At 36.7% G+C, this 21,206-nt stretch overlaps 1 protein-coding gene across 2 annotated transcripts in view; it reads left to right on the forward strand.

Moving 5' to 3' along the window:
- FHIT (fragile histidine triad diadenosine triphosphatase) overlaps positions 1-21,206 on the forward strand; it is a 537,196-nt gene that overhangs the window by 96,088 nt on the left and 419,902 nt on the right. Inside the window, exon 2 of one of the 2 annotated variants that reach the window (XM_065075569.1) lies at positions 9,067-9,113. The exons of the other annotated variant lie outside the window; for it this stretch is intronic. The gene's annotated coding sequence lies outside the window, so the exon portion shown is untranslated. The remainder of the gene's footprint in view (positions 1-9,066; positions 9,114-21,206) is intronic. 2 annotated transcript variants of the gene reach the window in all.

Here is a 21,206-nt window from a genome sequence, read left to right on the forward strand (position 1 = left end):
AATATTTAGCAAATAACCCACAAAAAGTTATCTTTCTAATTTACAAATGGTCATCTCAGAACCTTTATATCTTGCGTTTATTTTCTCATTTAAATTCTGATACTAGAGCAATTGGATTGGTTTTTTGATGAAGTTCAATTGAGAGCCTCTCATTGTTCTTCAGAAACTTTCTTTTCATGACACGTGGGTCTGATTTTGAAGTTGTTTTATTTTTTTCCTCTTGATATAATAGATAATCTAAATACCGTGCAATACCAGAGAACATTTTTAGCCTTCTGCAAATAGCATTTCTTGTGTGAATTCTGCAAAGCAAATGGTTTTGCTTGTCTAATTTGTCTTGTGAAATATGTAGTTAAACTAAAGTTTGAGGGTCACTTGTTCTTTTAATCTGCATCCTATTTTATATTTTAGATATAGTAGCTAGTTTCAGGCTAATTCTCAGTATGTGTAGCTCTTTAACCATGAGACATGTAGTTGTCTGATTCTTAAGTTCAAAGGTTTTTTGTGGAAATGGAATATTTACTTGTTCATATCTCTAGTGAATTATTTTCATCTTTAATTTCTGCTGCAGCATCTCTTAATCATTCTTGTAGAGTATGCTGGCTTTGCAGAAGAAAACCTGTCAGATGGGTCTAATGCAAATAACTTGATAATATTTCAGTCTTGTCTCAAAAATGTTTAATGTTATCAGGCCATACCATTCTGCATTACATGTAGTTAGGAGATTTGGAGTATGTTTGAAACCTTAAAGATGTGGTTATCAGCTCTGGCTGAGCAGCAGTTTAGTCTTCAATTTGGATTATAGGGAAGGTAACTGGTGCTATCACCAAGTGCAACAAAGCTGCTTGGGATCAAGGCAAACACCTGTGGTCCAGCCTCTTCTTTTTTCTTTTGGGGTGAGCAGAAATCTGGTCCTCAAGGTCTGAGAATGGATTTCTGTTCCATTTTTTGTTTTGTTATTGTTGGGGTTTTTTGGTGATATTTAAATCTTTCAGTATCAGTTGGTTTTAATAGTAGATGTCTAGTACCTCCACTACTTTTTTTCTCCTCCCTCTTGATATGAGGCAAAAGAAACATTCCACTGTCTCTACTGCTTGCTTCATATCAGGGAATTTGAAATTGTGTTTCCTTGGTTGCATCTTGTCAAGTGATATTTGCATTTGCTGTGGCAGAAGGAACACGTGTTTAATAAAACTATTTCCAGAGTTACTCCAATGTTCACTGATGATGGAAGGAATGCAAATGATTAGTTACACAACAGAGCATTGCTCTAGTTTTCTATTAGGAATAGAAGGGGTAAAAGAAGTCCATGTCTGATCAATAGAAAAGGACCAAATTCGTAGGAGAAGTCATTTTGAACAGAAATACTTGAGAACATTTCATTTGTGGGAAAGTGAACCAAATATGTAAAAATGTGAAAAAAACTTGAAAAATGGAGTTGACTCTCCTTTTTGTTTGATCTCTCTTTTTTTTTCCATATGACAATCTGATTATTTTTTCAATTTAAATCTTGTTTTGAAATGAGAACAACCTAAGTGAATGGGTAGTTTGAGGGGAGAAGGTTGGCTAGACTCCTCTGTCAATGTTATGTTGTATTCAGTTCATACTTCTCTCAATATCACAATGAAACTACATTGTGTAATTTCCATGCATCTTCTTTTGCTTTTTTTCCCCAATTCTAATACCTGCTTGCTGTTGTGTTACAAAAGAATCAAGGAACCAGCGTATTTGCATGAAGGTCATTTCAACTTCTAATGTGAAGGGTGATTATTAATTTTTGTTGTTATACCCATAAAGCTTAATTTCTGCATACACGAAAGATTGTGGGACAGGAATCCATTTTGGAAAAAAACTCTTTCAGATTGGCCTTTCACTTTCTGTCACTTGCTAAATGCAAATTAAAAAGCATACCAAGTCAAAATAGTTCTCATATATTTTAATTTTCTACATCTGTTAACCATAGCATTTGTTTTGAGAACTCATGCTGTCATAAATGTTTCTGACAATTTAGATTCTTTCTAAGTTTACAGTCCTTTTTCCTTCAAACTTTTTTTAGTTTTCTCTTTGCACATTTTTTTTTCTGGAAAATTACCCTGAAAGCTTTTTGGTTTTGTAAATTGTAAACCAGATATACATATATCTTCTTATTTGAATTATTTCCTGAAGGCAGAAATGTATTTGTTCTCAAATGAAATTAAACATAACTTAGTTAATCACTAAAAGGAGCTGCATGCATGGAAACTTATAATTTACTATCATTACTATATTATTAACTGTAACAACAAAGCCACAGAGGTCAGTTTGTTAATGGCATGAAAGGATATAGGTTCTAGTGTTTATAGGCATATTAAAGATAATTGAACACAACTTTGCTGTCTCCAAGAGAGGTGCAGGGTGATCTGAAATGCACTGATTGTTGGCTGGAACCAAGTCCCGTGGATTCTTCCTACATGCTGCTGGGAAAGGTTAACTTGACTTGTTCAGTTATTTATGAGCCCGGGTAACTGCTGGTGGCTGAGGCTCATGAGTGAACATGTTGCAATCAGAGAATCATAGAATGTCCAGAGTTGGAAGGGATTCACAAGGATCATCGAGTCCAACTCCTGTCCCTGCACAGGACAACCCCAAAATTCACACAGTGTGTCTGAGGGCCTTGTCCAGTCTCTTCTTGAACACTGTCAGGCTTGGGGCCGTGACTCCTCCCTGGGGAGCCTGTTCCAGTGTCCAGCACCCTCTGGGTGAAGAACCTTTTCCTAATGTCCAACCTGACCCTCCCCTGGCACATCTTCCTGCCATTCCCTTGGGTTCTGTCACTGGTCACTAAAGAGAAGAGTTTGGCACCTGCCCATCCTCCTTCACTTGTGTAGACCACAATGAGGTCTCTTCTCTAGTTTCCTCTTTTCCAGGCTGAACAAACCAAGTGACTTTAGCTGTTCCTCATATGGCTTCTCCTCCAAACCCTTCACCAACTTCATAGCCCTAATTTCCATGTTAGCTGAATAACACTGACGTAACATGATGTTCTGAGCGAGGAGCAGAGTTTCAGCACAACGGTTGGTCATCACCTTGGAGCATTTCTCCTGTCATGGGTTGAACCTTGCTGTTTGTGTTGGAGCTCAGGTGGATCAGCACTGAGGCTGTTTGCAGAGCCATGGACTCTTTGCCAAATAGGGAATTGATATCTTGCAGTTGGCCTATATTCAAGGCCAAAAAAAGATAAACTAGTTTTTAATTAAAACTTATGTATGTTAGATAAATATATCTCAAAGTATAGGTGGTTACATTTAAGTTTTTCGTATAACTTTAAAAATGAAAGTCCAACAGGAAAAGGATGTTTGAAATCTTAAGCCTAGCTTAGTAAGCCAGAAATTTAGTAAGTGATTATGAGTTAAATATCTGCTATAGCTAAGCTATCAAATGGAAGGTAATGTATTGAGTATTAATTGACCTTAATTGCTTGTGAAAAATCCCAGTATGCTCTTTTCAAGCCATATTAACAATTAAGAGATGACTGCAAGTTTACTAAATACAAGAGGCAGAAGAACAGTGATTTTATAGGTAAGCAATGACATGTTATTTTGACAAAAAAAAGAAAAAGGTGTATATAATACTCCCCAGTGCTTTACTGTGGAGTGGATTAACATCTTTGTGTAGCAGACAATGATTAATTTGTGTTGTAAAGATTGCAGTATTAGGTACTTTTCATTATCTATAGATAATATTTCTGTTTTGATTGTTGGGTATGGAAGTACATAACAAAGTACTTGATGCACTTAGCTGCATTATATTCCTTTGTAAGTAAATGCATGTTATGCCTACTATACTTTAGGTTATAAAGAATAAGAAGTAGTATAGAACTATAAATAAATACACTTTTTGTGCAAGGTGAAAAGTGCAAATGTTACTTTGTTTAAAATTGGTTAAAGTTATACAGAAATATAATATGAATGCATAGCTGTGATTTGTGAAATGTATAGTCAGGAATACAGTGTTAGACGTCAACATTTTAATTACTAATTTGGGAAGAATAGGAGAGAAGGGGATAATATTAATATGAATATACTGTGAATGAGTAGAGAGTTGCATTTGCTTACTCTTTAACAGAAGAAATCAATATCCTGTAGAAATAGCAAAGCTTAGCTTCAATCTGTGGACCAGTATGCTTTATGGAGATACTGCTACTTAGTTATTTCAGTTTGCCAAAAGATATGGAAAGCTGTTTTTCCCTTTTGTGTGATTCTACTGTATGGAGAATTTCTCACTTTAGATTCACAAAAAAATAAATTATCAATTCCTTTCCCTATACAGTAATTTCTTGTTTTAAAAATCCATTTATAGAGTTTTTTCTTGGATGATTTCTTACTCTCCTTAGAAATGGCTATGCTCAGATAATGTGGAAAGATCACTGGTATGGACTCCTGTGGATCGGTAGGTATGGTGATAATAAACCAGATTAAATGTTTAGTATGTTAAGTTAATAATAACTTACTCTGATATCACACTGTTTTACATTACTAAGAGAGGGTCTGACTGCACTGTGATTCTGTGAAGCTTGGGACTTTGGCTTAGAATTATCAAACAACTTGCTGTTCTCTTCAAATGTTGAACAAGAATAAACTCACTAGATCGTGCTAATACTTGACATTTTTCTTCCTGAGCTAGAGGACTCTTATTAGAAAACACATCTGCCTTCATACAGTCTGAAGCATAGGACAACTCTCTTCATATTGATTATGTTTTTTTTGCTTCCTCGTTACTGATTGCAGAATTTGTTTCTTGAAGAAGAGAAAATAATACACTTTCCCCTTTATTTACTGCCTGAACATCTCTAGACTTCTCAGAATTTGCCCTTCCATGGGATTCTTCAGGGCACTTTTGGAAATCCATAGCTAATCACTTTGGTAGGGTACACGCAGAAAGCGTGATACAAATAATGGCACAAGTAGAAGTTTTATTGACTTGAAAGTAAAAACAAAAACAAAAAATTCAGGAAAACTCAACAGGATATTCACTTTGCAAATACAACTTTTTTTTTTTCTTATTAATGTCAATGACCTTTGGTTGATTTATTTTGCAATCAGTGAACTTAGGAACAAACAAAAAATATTTCTCTTCCATCTCTTCTTTCTTCCTATCTAAAAATATTTCCTTCCCCAGCACTGATGATCTTTATTTGGTTTTATATACATCCTACCCTATTTGGGCAAAGTCCAGAGCATCTCATAGTGCTGCCTAGGGAAATTTTACCAGCATCAGAATAATATTAAGAGAAGAAATCAAGCAATTACTTTATTTCAAGGTAAGATCAGCATATATGACTAGATATTATATTACTACGTGTAGCAAAATTTCAAAGTTAATTTAGACTGTGAAGTCAAGTCATCCTTTTTCAAATGCATGAGAAGAGATGATTAAATTTCAGATTCCAGTGTAAATTAGCTTCTAAACATAGAGGTTTGCAGCTTGAATTGAATCAAAGAGTGTTTCAGAGGTTCAGAGTGTTAACTATTTGCTGATGGCTTTGCTTGATTCATTTCTGGAAATTATATCTCACTGGGGTTGTCCAATCCACAGTATATAATAGATTAATGGTTTGGAACTTTATCTATAATTCTTTGGTTTTATGTTTAAACAGTTCATAAACTCTTGATATCCTTTTTTTCCCTCTTGAATTCATTAAGAAAATACCATAAAGGAATGCTAGCCCTTTTCTTTTTTTCATATTTCATTATTTAGAAAATGCATGGTTATAGCAGTATTCTAAACCATTGTATTGTAGTAATTTCAGGACGTTGGGGAAGGAAGAAAACAAGAGTTAGACCTTTGCTGAGTCTCTTCTGTTAAGAAGAGCTAAAATGGACAAATTCATCAAATGCCTTATGGATAGGGTGGTTACCATTTTAGGGCTCAGAAAGCTGATATGCCTTTCCTTTGTAGCTCTTGCAAATCATGTAATACTTGTTACTGTGGGTATGGCAGCTGCTTGGATACAATACAGGACAATAATTGTTTTTATTCTTTGACTTCTTTCATTAATTTATGTGGTACTAACCCTAATCCTAGAATGTGTTCTACAAAAACTGTGATTTCAGTATTCTAAGCTGGACACATGTAGATCTGTCCATGTTTCCTGCCGTTAGCCATTGTCCTGAGATTCATAAGAGTGATTCTGTATCGTATTCACGCAGAATTCTGCTTATTTCCCACGCAGTGGTTTTCGTCTCTTTGCCCTTTGCTTTTGTTAGTCCTTACTTTGCTGTTATATTCAATATTTCTGTTTCAATTCATTTGGCCTAGATGATGAAATATCCTCCTTCATGAGAGCAGTGGCACATGGAGGACAGCATTCTGTCTGACAGCAGTAATTTGAGATGCTGTTTAGGGAGGACACCTGGTTCTTGTCGATGGTCTATCTTTCTTGTCTTCCTAGCATCCTCAGTAGTCATCTTTGATCTTTGCCTAGCAGCTCTAGTTCTGCTCCTTTAATTAGAAATTGAAGACGTTTCTAATATTTTTTAAATGATCTTTCCAAGTTCTAAGACACCTTTATGCTTTCCAGTTCTTTTGGTTCTTTGCATTCTCAATGGCAACATAGAACTTGCCTGCCTATTAGTCCTCTGTGAACTTGGTTTTATCAGTCTGTGCTCTCTGGTTGCTTCCAGGCTGCTTCCTACTCCGTCAGGTAATAAATAATGCAGTGGAATTAAAGTATGGCCACCAAACCTAACTCTAGATGAATGCTTTTTGATATGGATAAGTGAGAAGGAATGAGTGAATACTGAAATAGGAAAAAAATGGCAGGAAGAAATGTTCAATTTAATTTTTACTTCCCCTTCAGGTACACCAAGATAAAAGCTTGTTAAGTATTGAATGCTTAATCTGTGCTCCTGTGGAAAGATTTTCTTCATTGGTAGCTGATATGTACTAGCTCATGTGTCTTAAGAAACATTTCAAAACACTTTTGACACTTGCAATTTTCATGTTCCTTTCATCTTTGTTCCTTACCTCTTTCTTTAAAGAACAAAAGAAAGGCAGAGGGAGCTAGCTTTGTCCAAAATACACAATGTTTCCAACATTAGCAAGTTGGAGATAAGCCCCATGTCTGTGGAACCAGCTCTTCTTCAAATATTCAGCTCTCGGTGTGCGAGTACATCTGATTCAAGCCCAGGAGGCAAAGGGCCAGCTGTGGTTCCTGGGCGTTCCCAGAAGCATCAGCTCTTGCACGGCAGTAGTGTTTGGCTTGATAGTGCCAAGTGTGAGCTGTTCATTGGCTTCTCTGATCTTAGCTTTCCATTCTGGAAATTATACTTTGACAAAGAATCTATACTATTAAGAAATTGGGGAAAACCCAAGCTGGCTGTATTTGTCTTGTTTCCAGATGAATAGTAATATATATGTCTATAATTTTTTAATTATTATTTAATTTTTTAAATTTTTTCTCTCTCTTGAAATTCAGACTTCTGGGCATCAATGTGCATAATTGGTACGTTTTCTTACTCATTGTTCATTGCTCTTGCATAAAGAAATATTATCTTTTATACTTTACTCTCCTGTGTACTAAACTGGCTTGAGGCTTGCAAAAATTAGCAGCTATAGCGACTATCATTTCTGAGGAGGTTTTTCATTTTCAGACTAGTTTGATGGAACTGCATTTTTAATTAACAAGTCAACAAGCACTAGTGTGGTGGTAGTGGAGCTCAGGTGAAACGTAATCAACCAAACCCATAATTTATATAAAACCATTTTAATGAGTAGAATTACTCTAGAGATTAATCTGTCTTGATGTAAAGCGAAAGTGCTAGGAAAAATAGTTGCTATTCTACTTCCCTTGGAAGTTACAGCTGTTTTCCAAAATGTTTTAGAAGCAGTTAGGATTTAGATGTTAGAATCTTCTAAGCTAGGAGCTGGTCAATACTTGAGCTTTATATCCAGCACAGTTTTGATGTCAGATGCAGTATAGAATGGGACATTGAAATTCTTCTTTTCATGTGTATTAATTCTAGTTCTGGTTCCGTGTGAGTTTGTCTGAAAAGAACAAGGAATTAATTTTAGAGGCCAGCTTGAGACGTTCCTACTGGCATGTACTAGAAGCTATTCAGTGAAGGTTTTGCAGACTGCTGTCACAGTATTTGGAATATATTTTAACTTTCCTTTGGCTCAAAGATACCCTAATGCTAGTAGGCTTTATATTTTCATGTAAATAATAGGATAAATGTGAAGCTGTGTAGTCTTGCAAGCGGGATAAGGGACAGGGTGTCATATGTAAATTTTGTCTCCAGCTTTGTCACTGTTAAGACTTCTGCCATGTTATTTATTCCTTTTTTTGCCTTGTTCAGTAAAAAAAAGGGAATAATGCTGCCAGCTTAATATTGTAAAATGTTTTGAAGATGGGGAAAACTTACAGCATGGTGGTGTCGCTTTTCTAAATGTGTTACTGGCTAACTTCAGTTTGGAAAACAACTTTAATTTTTTGGGAGGGAGCAATCTCAGATCCAGATCCTGCATGTAAGACTTGGGGAACGACTGGGCTTTGGGAGCCTGAGTGAGCGCCTAATTGAAAAAATGCTGCTGCCACAAGAGCCAAGGGTGATCGCTCACCCCACCACAGTGACTGCTCCATTTTTTGGAGTGCTCTTGAATTTCTAGTGATAGGTTAAAGATTTTTTGAGAAACTAATCTTGATGTGGAATTATTCAATTTGGAAAATCTTGGATTAATTAATCATGCATGATTTTAATTTAAGGAGTAAATAAAGGAATTAGAAATGTAGCTGACGGCGGCTGTTGGTGGTTACTCCCTCACTTGTGTCTCTCTGCCATTCTGTTTCCTTCTTATGCAGTGATAAAAGCTTTTGCTTTTAGTGCCAAGCAGTATATTCTGCAAATGCGAGTTGTCCTTTCATTACGTCGATGTGTTTAGAGAAATGCTTTACCCATGAAGTGAAGAGAATGGGTGGATGGCACTTATCCACAGCAACTATTAGTTCCAATTTAACAGTAACATCTGAATAAATATGGTTAGATACCATGAAGAAAATATTGAAATGCTTGTTCATTGCCTTTCTAGATGCTGATATAGATCAAGACTGTGACAGCTGAGGACTGAGATTTGAGGTAAGATAGCAAACATTCTGTGTGCATTTGAGGTCTTTGAGCCATTCAAGTACTTTCTTCAATGACTTGTTTTTTCCCCCATATACATTGTTTAGATAATATGCTTGTAGAGGAGAGTGAAATAGAAGCATAAAATATAGAAACCTTTAAAGTGTGTCACTCGGTAAGGTGAATACACCCAGCAGTAGCACACTTCTGTGAAGTACTATGCCAAACATTAACATAACACAGGAAAAAAAATATATGTAGAAACTACAAACTTAGGTCATTGGTTGTAGCAGGATGGGTGTTTGACATAATACTTCAGTGTTTCCTCGAGTGGTAGAAATGGAATCCAAGTAAGTGTATTGATGTAGTGATAAAAAAAAAAAAAAAGAGCAGAATGCATGTGATGCTATTTTGTGTAGGCTATCCTTTGAATAACCTTTTCTGTTTTATAGTTCATACTGATAGTCTCTGTATTATAACTCGTTTTTCAAACAAGGCATTCCCAAATACCAGGTACATGGGGCCATGGACATCTCCAGAATTGGCCCTCCTAATTTGTGCTGATCCTTTTTTTGTTGCGAAAATGGAATTGTGGCCAACTCCCAAGCTCCTGCAAGGCTGAGTGTTTCATGGTATTTGTACTTGTGTTCAGTGCATGCAGGCAAATTTTATTAGGATCAATTAAAGAACAGAAAACCAGGAACTCAGGAATTAGTTGTTTTGCAGTACAGTTAGGACTTGTTTTGCTGTACTTTATGTCTCCATGGAATAATTAAGTAAAATCCAAATAATCAACTATGATGCGTTGGAAGTAAAAGGCACGTGCCAAGAAAGGAAAATGAACAAACTTAATATAGCATAAGCACAATGTTATCCTCATCACACAATGAACTTTTTTTAATGTCCTAGACTTTACCAGTTCATTCTTGTCATGGGATCAATGCCGTATTCCCTGGCCTTCTTGCCAGAACATCTGAAGTTCATTATTCTCTGTTAAGATATTTAGAAGCTGAATTGAGCAATAGCATTTCATTACAAAATATAATGATTGGAAAGAGGGCAAATGGTCATATCCTGAATCTTGTTTATCATTCTTTATTACAGTAAAGCGGCAATTGCATATGCAAAGTGGAATACTAATTACATTCTGCATTTCTGTATAACAGTGTAGTAGTTTTATCAATGCTATTTAGCTGCATAATGTACGTAGCCCGAACTATGGTACAGAAATAAAAATAATCTGTTTAATTTACTATTAATGAATCTACCAAATGGAATGATATTAGTATTTTCAGAACAAGTGTTAATTACAAACGTCATTTGCATATTTCCCTATGTTGCTGCTGTATTTATTTGTTGACATTGGTTATAATCCTTTGGAGGAGAATTTCTCATAGTGGGACATGCCAGGAGGCTCATGCCAAACTGTCTGGATTTTGGCCCAGATATGTCCCTTCTTCAGGATCCTGCACTGAGCCACAGAGTGGTCAAGGTGTTCTGGGTTTTTGAATGTGGGTTTTTTTTTTTGTTATGGGTGAATAGAAAAAAGAAAGCGGAAGACATGCCATGGGAAGTTGTTTTTTCTCATGCACTAGAAACATTGTTTTATCCACTTGCTAATTATGAAACAGATTAGGTGTGAAATACCGGCCATTTGTCAAAGCTGAGTTCTTCTGCATCTCTTTTAAGAAGAATTTTGCTGTCATAAAGGCACAGTGTTTCTGACAGCACAGGAATTCAGCAGTTTACTCATGAAGGCTGGTTTTTGTACCTGCTTTTGTGGGAGGAGCAAAATAGAAATGGGCCCTGAAAACCCAAGCAGTTGGCAAACACAGCATAAGGCTTAATTATCCAGTCACTGTGTGTACTAGGGAAAGAAGGGAGGTGGTTGTTAAATACACCTCAAAGGCCAGCAGCAGAAAGCTCCCTTCCCGAGTTCAATCATTGTCTTAGTGCATAATAAACCATGATAGAGAGGTGAGAATTATTCATTTGTGGCCAAGGCTTTGTTCTGCAAAGGTAGCTGGAATCAGATAATCAATATAATCATTTTTGCTGGATGTTATCTTGTTAGGGAAAAGTACCACTGATTAGGTCTCCTTTGTGGGCAAGTAAAAAACTGTTGCTAATATAGGAAAAAATATTGAAGTTTTAAGGCTGAAGTTCAGATATGTTGACTGTCTCTTGAAAAATAAGTGCTATATCACCTCTCTGAATACATTTTTGTTTGCTTTTGAGCAGGCATTGCTTTTACTGTAACATCAAAATTCCCATTGTTGTCCTGATTTTATTAAACTTTGTCATTCCCTGTTCATCATCATCTTCAGTAAACTCCAGTAAGGCTGAGAGAGCAACAAGGAAGCTTCCTTTTCATCTTTTACCTTTAAATAATTCAATATCTTACTATTTTAAAACTATGTTGTGTTGACAAGAAGCTAGTAGCCCAAATAACAGTTTGCTTAGGAGAAGCTGAGCACCTAAATTATTTAGTTGCTTGCATGTCTGTCTCTTCTTTAGTAACTTAATGGTAGATGCCTGAAGTTAACTGGTGTATATCTGGGTTTACTTGAATTTCTCTCACTCCTGTTGTCTCTGGATTGAACAGTTGCAGCCTGTTAACTTTGTCTCGACATACCCTGGCCTTAAAGAGGAATTATTTGATTCTTGTGTTACGGCTCCTCCTAGGGATACAGGAATTTTAGCAAAAACCATGATTGCTTAGCAGGTCTGAGGTGTTGCTCTCTGCAGTTCTCAGTATAACTTGTTAGTGAAAATAAGAACTGGTGGATTCCCCAACATCAGATGCTGTTAAGATTCAGCTGGACAGGGTGCTGGGCCATCTTGTCTAGACTGTGCTTTTGCCCAGAAAGATTGGACCAGATGATCCTTGTTGGTGCCTTCCAACCTGGTATTCTATGATATTTTGAAAATTGTAGATGACAAGTCAGTGTACATCAGCTACCACTGATAGGCATAATTCCAGCTTTCCATGGCTGCTAATCGCTGTGCTTTAACTGATCTAAAATGCCATAGCTTCTTTCCTCATCTAAGGCTTCTCCTTTCATTTGTTTTGTACTAAGTTACGTTTTTGGTTGGAGATCTCAAAGATAATCAAATATCTGAAATGTTGTGCCTTAAATGGCTGCATGCTATTAGTTTCATGCTTGCATTTATGTTTTGCTTAAAGGCGTTATATATGTACTGTCCTAGTCTATGGTGCCTTATATCTTTTATCAAGAAGAATATGCAGTAGCATGGGTAAGGACCCATAGTTTTAATAATCCTTTCCTTAGCATCAGTCATTGGTTTGCCTCTGGTGTTAACTCCCTTTCGATTGAGTTAGCAAGCAACAAAATCAGATATTTTAAATCTTTGTCTGTTGTCTTGCTCCTTGATAATATACTGATTGTTTTTCTCCTTGTTTGTCATCTTCGAAAAGAGTTGCAGTAGCCTGGAAATTTCAGTTTCTTCGCGTGAGAAGTATATATTTGAGGGGAAGGTAAAGATGATGCTGAAGACTCTGCCCCTGCTTTGCTCTCGATTCTTACCAAGTCTAACATGCAATTGTGGTGAAGTTGTACTTCACTTGACTCAGAATTTAGTTAACTTGACTGAAATTGCTTTGTTTTTCCACCCTGCTTTTTCAACTCTAATAAGCAGAATGAAGATTGCTGTTGAAATATGTGCACCTTCTGTTAAGCCACATGAACCCATAAATCTTTTTGCTAAGATTCGAAAAGTCAGACATTAAGGGGAATCAGAGAAAGGGTACTGGCTGGTCAACAGAAAGTTTATCCAATTCAGTCTTATGGTTAGGCTTATTAGGCTTCATGTCTGCTTCTTTGGAAACAGACACAGCCATTTCTTTTTATCAGCTGTGGCCCTAGACTCATAGAGTACATGCATTAACCAAGAAAATGGTCTGTCTGCAGTTTACTAGTTTAGTCCAGATTTTTTTTTAATGTTATACATGTGTCTTCATATCTTTCTCTTAGCCGAACTAGCATCTTGCCTTCAGTTGTCCATTGTGTATCTTCCACTTGATCCAAATAGACATATGTATGTCTGTAAAAATAGTAGTATATTGCCCTGACCATTCAAAAAAGGAACCCTTGTAGGGGGGAATCCTAATAGGTTTGCCAAGAGTCTTAAGTTTCTTTTGTTGGCTTCGGGCAAGCTTTGATTGTATCACATGATATTTTGCCTTATTTATGCTGGCTTTTTTTCCTGGTGTGCCTGTATTTATTTTAAAAATACTGGTACTATTAGCATTTTGCAGTGAAGGGTTTCTCTCGAAGGAAGAGTTCCTATAATGAGCAAAATAGATTAATCAGCTTGTAGCGGATCTGGATAGTGGAGTTTTTAAGAACAAACAAGACTAGAGCTTTTACCCTCCTTCCTTAATCACACTTGCTTCCTGCTAGCATTGTGTTCCTAAAGTCTTCTCTTCTCAGCTGGGACATCACTGCCGCTCTGGGAAGGTTGGACAGAAAGTTGTGTCAGTTTGCGTTGTGCCACTGCCTGAAGTTACTAGTTTACCACTGCTTCTTTTTTGGAACCCTTCTTTTCAGCTTCCTCTGGTTCCCAGAACTTCAAGCTGTCTGGTTTTCCCAGTTGAAACAGTCTGTGTGCAAATGCACAACATATCTTCAGCCTTCTACTTGCTGTCTCTGTCTCACGAGACTCTCTTAATCAGAGGATTCAGGACACGCCACTTCTGTACATGTTCTAGAATTCTTTAATCTTTTAACTTGCTCTTAATTTTCCTAAGCTTACCCTATAGGTTGAAATCTAACATCCATAAAGTCCTCTGAAAATGCCAATAGAGAATTTTATTGCTGTGGTGGGGTTTGTTTGGTGGCTTTTGTGTGTGGTGGTTTGTCTTTTTTTTTAAATCTGAAAAGTATACAGAATTTGTGAAATACAGACAGGTTAATATTGTTGTTTTAACCTTCCCGTTTGCTGATATTGTTGATATTTGTGCCCTCACTGCCCATGCTCAGCCGATAATTTCTTTGTATTAATGTGACTTTTGCACTTCACTGTGTGTGCATTGGCCAAGATTTTTTTGTGGTGCTGAAGCCTCCTCACATTGGTAGGACTATTAAATTCCTGAAAAGGGATTGGATGATGCAGTAGGTTATCTAATTCTGTTATAGGGCTGAGCAAAATCATAACCCTAAAACTACATTAGAAGCAAAAGCATTTAACACATTTTAATAAAACCTTTTCTGTCATGCTGAGCATCTGTTATCTCTGTTAAGTAGTAGGTTTACAAAATTTAGTTTATGATGACTATATTCTTAAATCTTTCTCAGAAAAACAAGGGAAGTTGAAGAAATCCACTTCAGGGCTAAATTTGTAGTCCAAGTTACAAAATACCGATAATCTTTTTAATATATGATCCTTAAGCAGAAAAAATTGATTTGTTTAAAAAATAAAATTTGATCAGAATATTTAGTAAGTATGGCAAGAACCTCCTGCTCGTCTTTTATTTGGTATTTGATGTTGATACAATTTTGAACAAATGATATATATCTTCTTTGTCTCCCTTTCACTTATTTCTAAAAGTGGGGTAGCAGGTTTTGTTTGTTTTGTTTTGTTTTGTTTTCCCAAAGAGGAGTTTATAATAACAGAAATTCTTTGTCATGTGGGTACATTCTGATTCTTTTAGAGAATCTCAAGTCTGAGAAGGAATTACTGCTAAAAGAGTCAATTCCCCCCACTTGGAAGCTAATTTAGCTACCTCAGTGGAAACCATTGATCTCTGAGCAGCTGATTTTGAACTCCAGTCCACAGTCAGAAGAGCAGGGGCTTGTGCTTTGTGGCAACCTTGAATCAACTTGTACCTCCTTATTTCTAGCAGCTAAATTTCATTAAAAGACAGGCAAATTATATTGAATTGCTTGCTGAAATTACTGTCCAATATAAGCAGTTGCACTTGCAAGTTATTATAGACAAGAGAGAGCTGTGTTTACTGTTTAAGTAATGGCATATTTAAAATAAATTGACTATTCGTGTTCTTGATTATGGCTTCTTGCATTAGGCAGCACCAAGCTATTCGTGTCTCAGGTGTTGTCTTATAAAATACATAATTTCAGGGAATGTTGTACAATAGTCATCAATTGTTTCTGACCCCACAAGGTTATAGAATAAGAATCTATGGTTTTAAAATAAGTAACTTTTTTAGCTTGGGAGGTTTGCTGTTTATCTGAGCACGATAGAGCAGCTGCCCATGACTGAAAAATTCTGATTTGAGTTGCTTCATTCTAATTAGTGATAAACATGCAGCAAAGGAAGCAAACAGGAAGAACTGGAAGTTTGCACGGAAATGCAGGAGTTTGGTCTGGCCGGCAGAGCAGAGATGTGATGCGCTGGTGTCCTGGCTGGAGTGCTCAGAGGTGTGATATGGGATGAACCAGCTGGGGAGTGCGTCCTTTGGGGAGGGCTGGTCGGAATGCACAGAGCTCTGCAGTGGAATAGGTGATGAGCCAATTGAGAGCTTTTTTGGATAAAGATCATTCAGTTAAATGGTAATCAGTAAAAGCCTTTCTCCTCTACAGTGTTTTAATTTGAATACTAACGACAGGAAAGACTTGGCATCAGTAATTTTTTTTAAGGAACTTTTTGTCTCAGCTCCTTTGAGACTAGGGAGCTTTAAAAGGAGTATATCAATATATTATGAACCATTTGCATGTAATATTGAGCAACCTGTGTACTAGAGTTTAGAAAATCAATTTAGGGTATTTCGTCCCCTGTCTTGGTATTATTAATCGTAAAGAACGAGATGGGAGGGGCAGGGGAGGAGTAATCAGAGAGATGGGAAAAAGCAGTTTTACTTATAGGAAGGAGAGATGGCAATAGATAAATTAGGACAATTGTGCTCCATTAAAGCTGTTGTTCCTTGTGTGTTAAAGGAGGCAAGTAAGGCTGTGCAGTGAAAAATTGAACAGGAACAAATGAATAAATACCTTCACAGAAGTCTGGATTCCTCTTTGGAATCTTATCTTGACTTGAGAGGGGATGTACTGGGGGCTTGTATGTGAGATGTGCTTTGACCAGATTAGAAAACTGTCCTATAAGACTAATATTCTTCTTAGGGGTCTGGTAGGAGAAGGGATATTTTACATATGTGAGGTCACGCTGCATAGAGGAGCAGAATTAATTTGTACTAAAATGCAGGAAAGGGGGTTTCTACATTGCAGATATGTAGATTTGTAAAATGCTGATTATGTCAACCAACACGGCAGTAGTTTTCAATATGTAGACAGAATGGGTGGGAAAATGTATGCAATGCAAGCAACGGGTCTGGATTTCAGAAACTTCACCTTTAACAGTGATATTAAAAAATAGCACAGTGGTTGATGGACAGGAAAGAACAAATTATTGTTACATGAAAGTAAAGGTCTAGATGTATCAAATCCTGCGACAGGTTGCTAAAAGAGACCAAGGAACTTATATGTGTATTTCTCTAGTTAGTGCAGAAGATGAGAAGATTATCATGGTGATGTAATTTTTTTTGTCCATGTTTTTTGTTCCAAGATCAGCAGTCCTATAGGGAACAGAAAGTAGCCAATGTGCAGCAGGTGCACTGGGAAGTTCTCTCTTCCTCTGTGAGCACAGGACACCGGCACTGCAGCGAGATTCTTCCCGTTTTGAGGAATCCAGAGAACTAACAGGCACCAGAATAAGATGTGCCTGATTATAAAAGATGACAGTGTTGAGAAAGTTTACTGCATCTGTTTTCTAGGCAGTGGAATAAGCTGGGTTTGATTGCTTAATACTTTGATTTTGGGGCCAGATTTAAAAAAAAAGAAGAAAATTGAAGACTAAACCTCTTGTGCCCTTCTATGAGCGGAATGTAATTTTCAGAAGTGTTCAGTATCCAGTAATTCTCATTAATGTTCATACAGGTCTATTTCAAGAAAACATGGAAGATAATCTTTGCTCTGGAAATACAGCAAATCGGAAATAACTTTTAGCTTGTTCTTTAATAGTGAAAGAAACTTTATCAAAATAAACAAAACAAAAGACTAGAGGGATGCGTGCCTGGTGTTGAAAAGAAATCACAGGCCTCCTTGATAATAAAGAACTCTTCAAGAGCAATTCATCCTTGGGAAGCGATTACTTCTGTCACCCAACCAAGGTCAGTGGCACACTCAGTTAATAGCTACATCAAAGACAGAAGCATAAATTAAAAGAATACAATAAATCTGAGTCAGTTTGGGCAGAAAATAAAAAAAGGCAGTTTGTAGGGTCTACTTTAGCTTTTTCAGTTTTTGCATAAGGTTTTGTAGCCTTTTCTGTCGTAATTGTAATTGCTAATAATTTTCTTCCAAATTGCTTCCAGAAGAGTCCAGGAAAATTAAATCTTGGTTGTGTTCTGTTAATACCAAGACATTGTAACCAATGCAGATAGGTCTGATTTTATGCATACAATCAGTATGTTGATAAGCCTGGAAGAAATCCTACTGAAATGAATTTGACTGCTAATAGTTGACACTAAGTAATAAAGGAAATCTCTGCCCTCAAAAACTGAACATTTCAGTGCTGGATGCATGTATACAGGCACATGTTCTGTCAGCTGGACTCAACTACTAGTGCTGTCACTAGCCAGATTTATGCATACATGAAATTAGTAATTTTATTTGTGCCTTAAACACAAAACATTTTACAAGTTCAAGTATAAACTTAGAGAATTTAAATGATCCCTTCTCCTTTTGCATCCCACTGCCCCAACAAACAGAAACCCTTACCACTGCTTTCCTTGCAGCTTTATTTATAGGTTATATATAATTACTCTCAATAGGTTTTGCTTTGCCAATGTAACAATAGAGTGTGGTGTATATTCAAGTTCAAAAGTTAGATGTCAAACAATTGAGTGAGACAAGGTAATATGACTTTAAAACTGTTTGCTCTTGCCTACTTTAATAAAAAGAGAATAATAGCAGTAGAGAATGTGCCCAAATGAACTTAAGGCAAGATGATGCTGTTACCACATGGGAAACCTTGTTTCATGTCACACAGGCCTGTTGGGAACACTTGCTCTGTCTGCAGCCTTTTAGGGAAAATAAACTATCACATTAGTTAATGTTTTGTGTTGCTTTCCACTCATCTATGTGCGTTCCTCTTGTCTCTCTGTTGTATCTGTTCAGATTGGAGATGGTCTGGGGCAGAGATCACGCTGCTTCTGTCTGGATGTAATGTAGTGGCTCTAGACACCTGTTTGAGTACTTAATGTAGTAATGTTCAATGCTATAATACTGGCAGGGGCTTTTCCTAGGTACGGACCCTTCTATTTTATCTAACGTGACTTGTGGGGAGTAAAGTTTTAGGTTTACTTTGTTTGCTTTTAATTTACCTAATTAGGTCATTTACCTTTTTACGTATTTAAGTGGTTTTTAGAAGTTTTATGAACTTTATGATGTAGAATGAGGTCTTATTTTTTTATATTACAGTGGGTATGATTTAGGGATAGGAAGATGATGTGGCTACATTAATCAAAGCTGTTAGCTCTTGTTACTGGAACTCTTTGTATCAATTTTTAAAGTGTTTAATAACACGTAGGGACTGTTTCTCCTCTTTCTAGTCCGTAGTCATCTAACTGCACTGAAGTCAAGGAAAGTACTTTTTATGTATACCATGGTAATGAGAACAATAGAGTCTCTTCTGCTGAAGGTTTCAGCATCTGGTAAGGAGTTTCCTGTCCTAGGTTGAAAAAGGAATCAGCAGTAGGTAATGGTCTCTGTTGAAAACTCTTGATGGCAGCTTTTACTGGCTAGCTCTAGGGCACTGGTTATCTTAGAAATGAATTTTGGGTGGAAGTCTATGTAAACTCATGTCTGTAAATCAGATATGGCTCTGATTTCATTTGCTTGCTTAAGGAGTGAGAGGATAATTTACTCTCTTGGGTTTTATTACATATTCTCATTTTGCAATTCCATATGAGTGTATTAAAATTAAGTGAGAGAGCTGGATTTTGCCTGAGCCTGGGAAGTACAGTGCCCTCCTTTCAAACCTCTCAAGTTTGTTGTGTAGTAAATGCATAGGCAGTTCTGCTGGGTTTCCAAAATGCAATCCTTCCTGTAACAGACTTTGGCAACTGCGTAATTAAGACAACCATGGAGAACAGCAGTTTAGCTTGGGAAAAAAGCAAGAATATTGCACTGAAGTGAAGTGGAAATTTTGAGGGTGCACCTTAGCCAACTCAGGCTGTCTGACTATTGTAACTACAACAGGGAAAGGAACTCTGCAGCTCTCATGAATGAGAGGAAAAAAGGAAAGGAAACTTGTTTCACTGTGCTTCTGTAAGAGATGTTGAGCACAGGCACCTCTGTAAAAATTAGTGCTGACAGCTTTGCAGGAAGAAATAGAAAAGTGTTTACAAGGAACATTTGAAAACTAATTAGAATGGAAAGCAGTTTCTAGGTCTGACATAGAAAAGTCATCTGAACTTTTTTTTCCTCCTTTTCACTTTTATCAAAGAGATTTTTCATCATATTGCACATCTGCAGCCTTCAGAACAAATTCTGGCAGGAGTACTCAGCATCACCATGAGAAAGAGCCATGGATATATCCCCAGGATAGAAAAAAGCCAACCCCCATCAATTCCCATTTCTCAGACAGGATGATGCCTTTAACACTCTGTAATGAAAGTTTTTAAATGTGAGAAGGGTTACCAACATCAGCCTGTATCGTTCTTTGATGTGCCCCAAAATATTACAGTACTGAAGAATGAATTGTGGGAACTGAGTAGCCCCACCAGCACAGTTTATCTCTTTGCCCATAACCAATTTGTGCCAGGGTGAATCTCTTCCTTCACTGGGCTTGCTGAGTTTCTCTAAGCTTTTCTCTGTGTGTATGTTTTGATTTGTTGTTTTAGTTTCATACATTAATCTCATTTATGTTGATGACTTCTTGTTTTGCATTCATTATTGTCATTTCATAATTTAAGGGGAAGCAGTAAACCAGTAACGATCTTGTGTCAGAGTCCTCCAAACAGTAGAAACAAATTCAGTCCTGTTGATGTGAAGGGGCGGTTTGCATAGGGTTCTGTTTGAGTGTCAGTGAACTGGAAATCGTGAGAACCACTATATTGAAATCTTTACATATTACCTGTTGCCAGTCTACAGAGAATACTTGTGACTTGTGGTTAGATCAGATGTAAGAAAGCCAAGAAGTGCATGTATCTTAGTGCTCATCATTCCCCAGCCGACAGAATTATATCAAAAAATAGCAAAATTAAAAAAACCATGTATTTTGAGTGCTGCTGTATTTGGTCTACATTCCCCACATATTGGCATGATTATATGAAACAATAATTTCCTGATTTTTCTCAAAAAAATCTTCACATACAGAAAAATCAATATGGATTACGTGGAGTTTCATAACTGTTTCTTTTATTATAGAAAATTAATTAATGCATGACTTAGAATAATACATAAGCATAGACTGAAAGATAAAGATCTGCATAAATGATCTGAATAGGGGACAGATAATTTGAGGATTAGCCTCAATTGCAGTTCTGGATCCAGAGCTCAGGTCTGATACGCTTACATTCAAAAATGTGAATAATTAGAAATTTATCCTCTCCCTTAGGGAACTTTGTACCCTTCTAATTTTTAGTAATGTGGAAATATAAATTAAACAGAGCTTTAGCTTTTCTTAATGATTTTTGTTCTTCCCTTGTGATAGATAAGATCAGGCCTTGCATAAAGGGCTGCTCATCTGTTTGGTCTTGATCCCTCCACTGGTTTCCATGAGGTCAGAACACTGACTGGAAGGCTGATGGGTTTCTGGTTTGGTCTTTTCTTTGCTTTTCATTCCCTAAAGAGGACGGTGCCTCTTGCTAAGACAGTTCTTTTTATACTCTATCTTGTTGTAAAAAGTAAGTTGCATTTTAACAAGCCTTCTGTTTTTAAACAAATGAAGACGTGCCCTGAGTGGAGGTATTTATATGACAGTGCAATCATTGTAATGGTTCTCTTCAGGCAAAACAAGACATTTCAAATAAGGTCCTTTCCAATTCAAAGCTCTGAAATCATTAGGGTGGGAGGCTAATAAAGCTCAGTTTTAAATTTTGAAGTAGTGTGGGGTTTGTGTGTG

The sequence above is a fragment of the Columba livia genome, chromosome 10 (genome assembly GCF_036013475.1).
Source record: "Columba livia isolate bColLiv1 breed racing homer chromosome 10, bColLiv1.pat.W.v2, whole genome shotgun sequence".
Taxonomy (NCBI): domain Eukaryota; kingdom Metazoa; phylum Chordata; class Aves; order Columbiformes; family Columbidae; genus Columba; species Columba livia.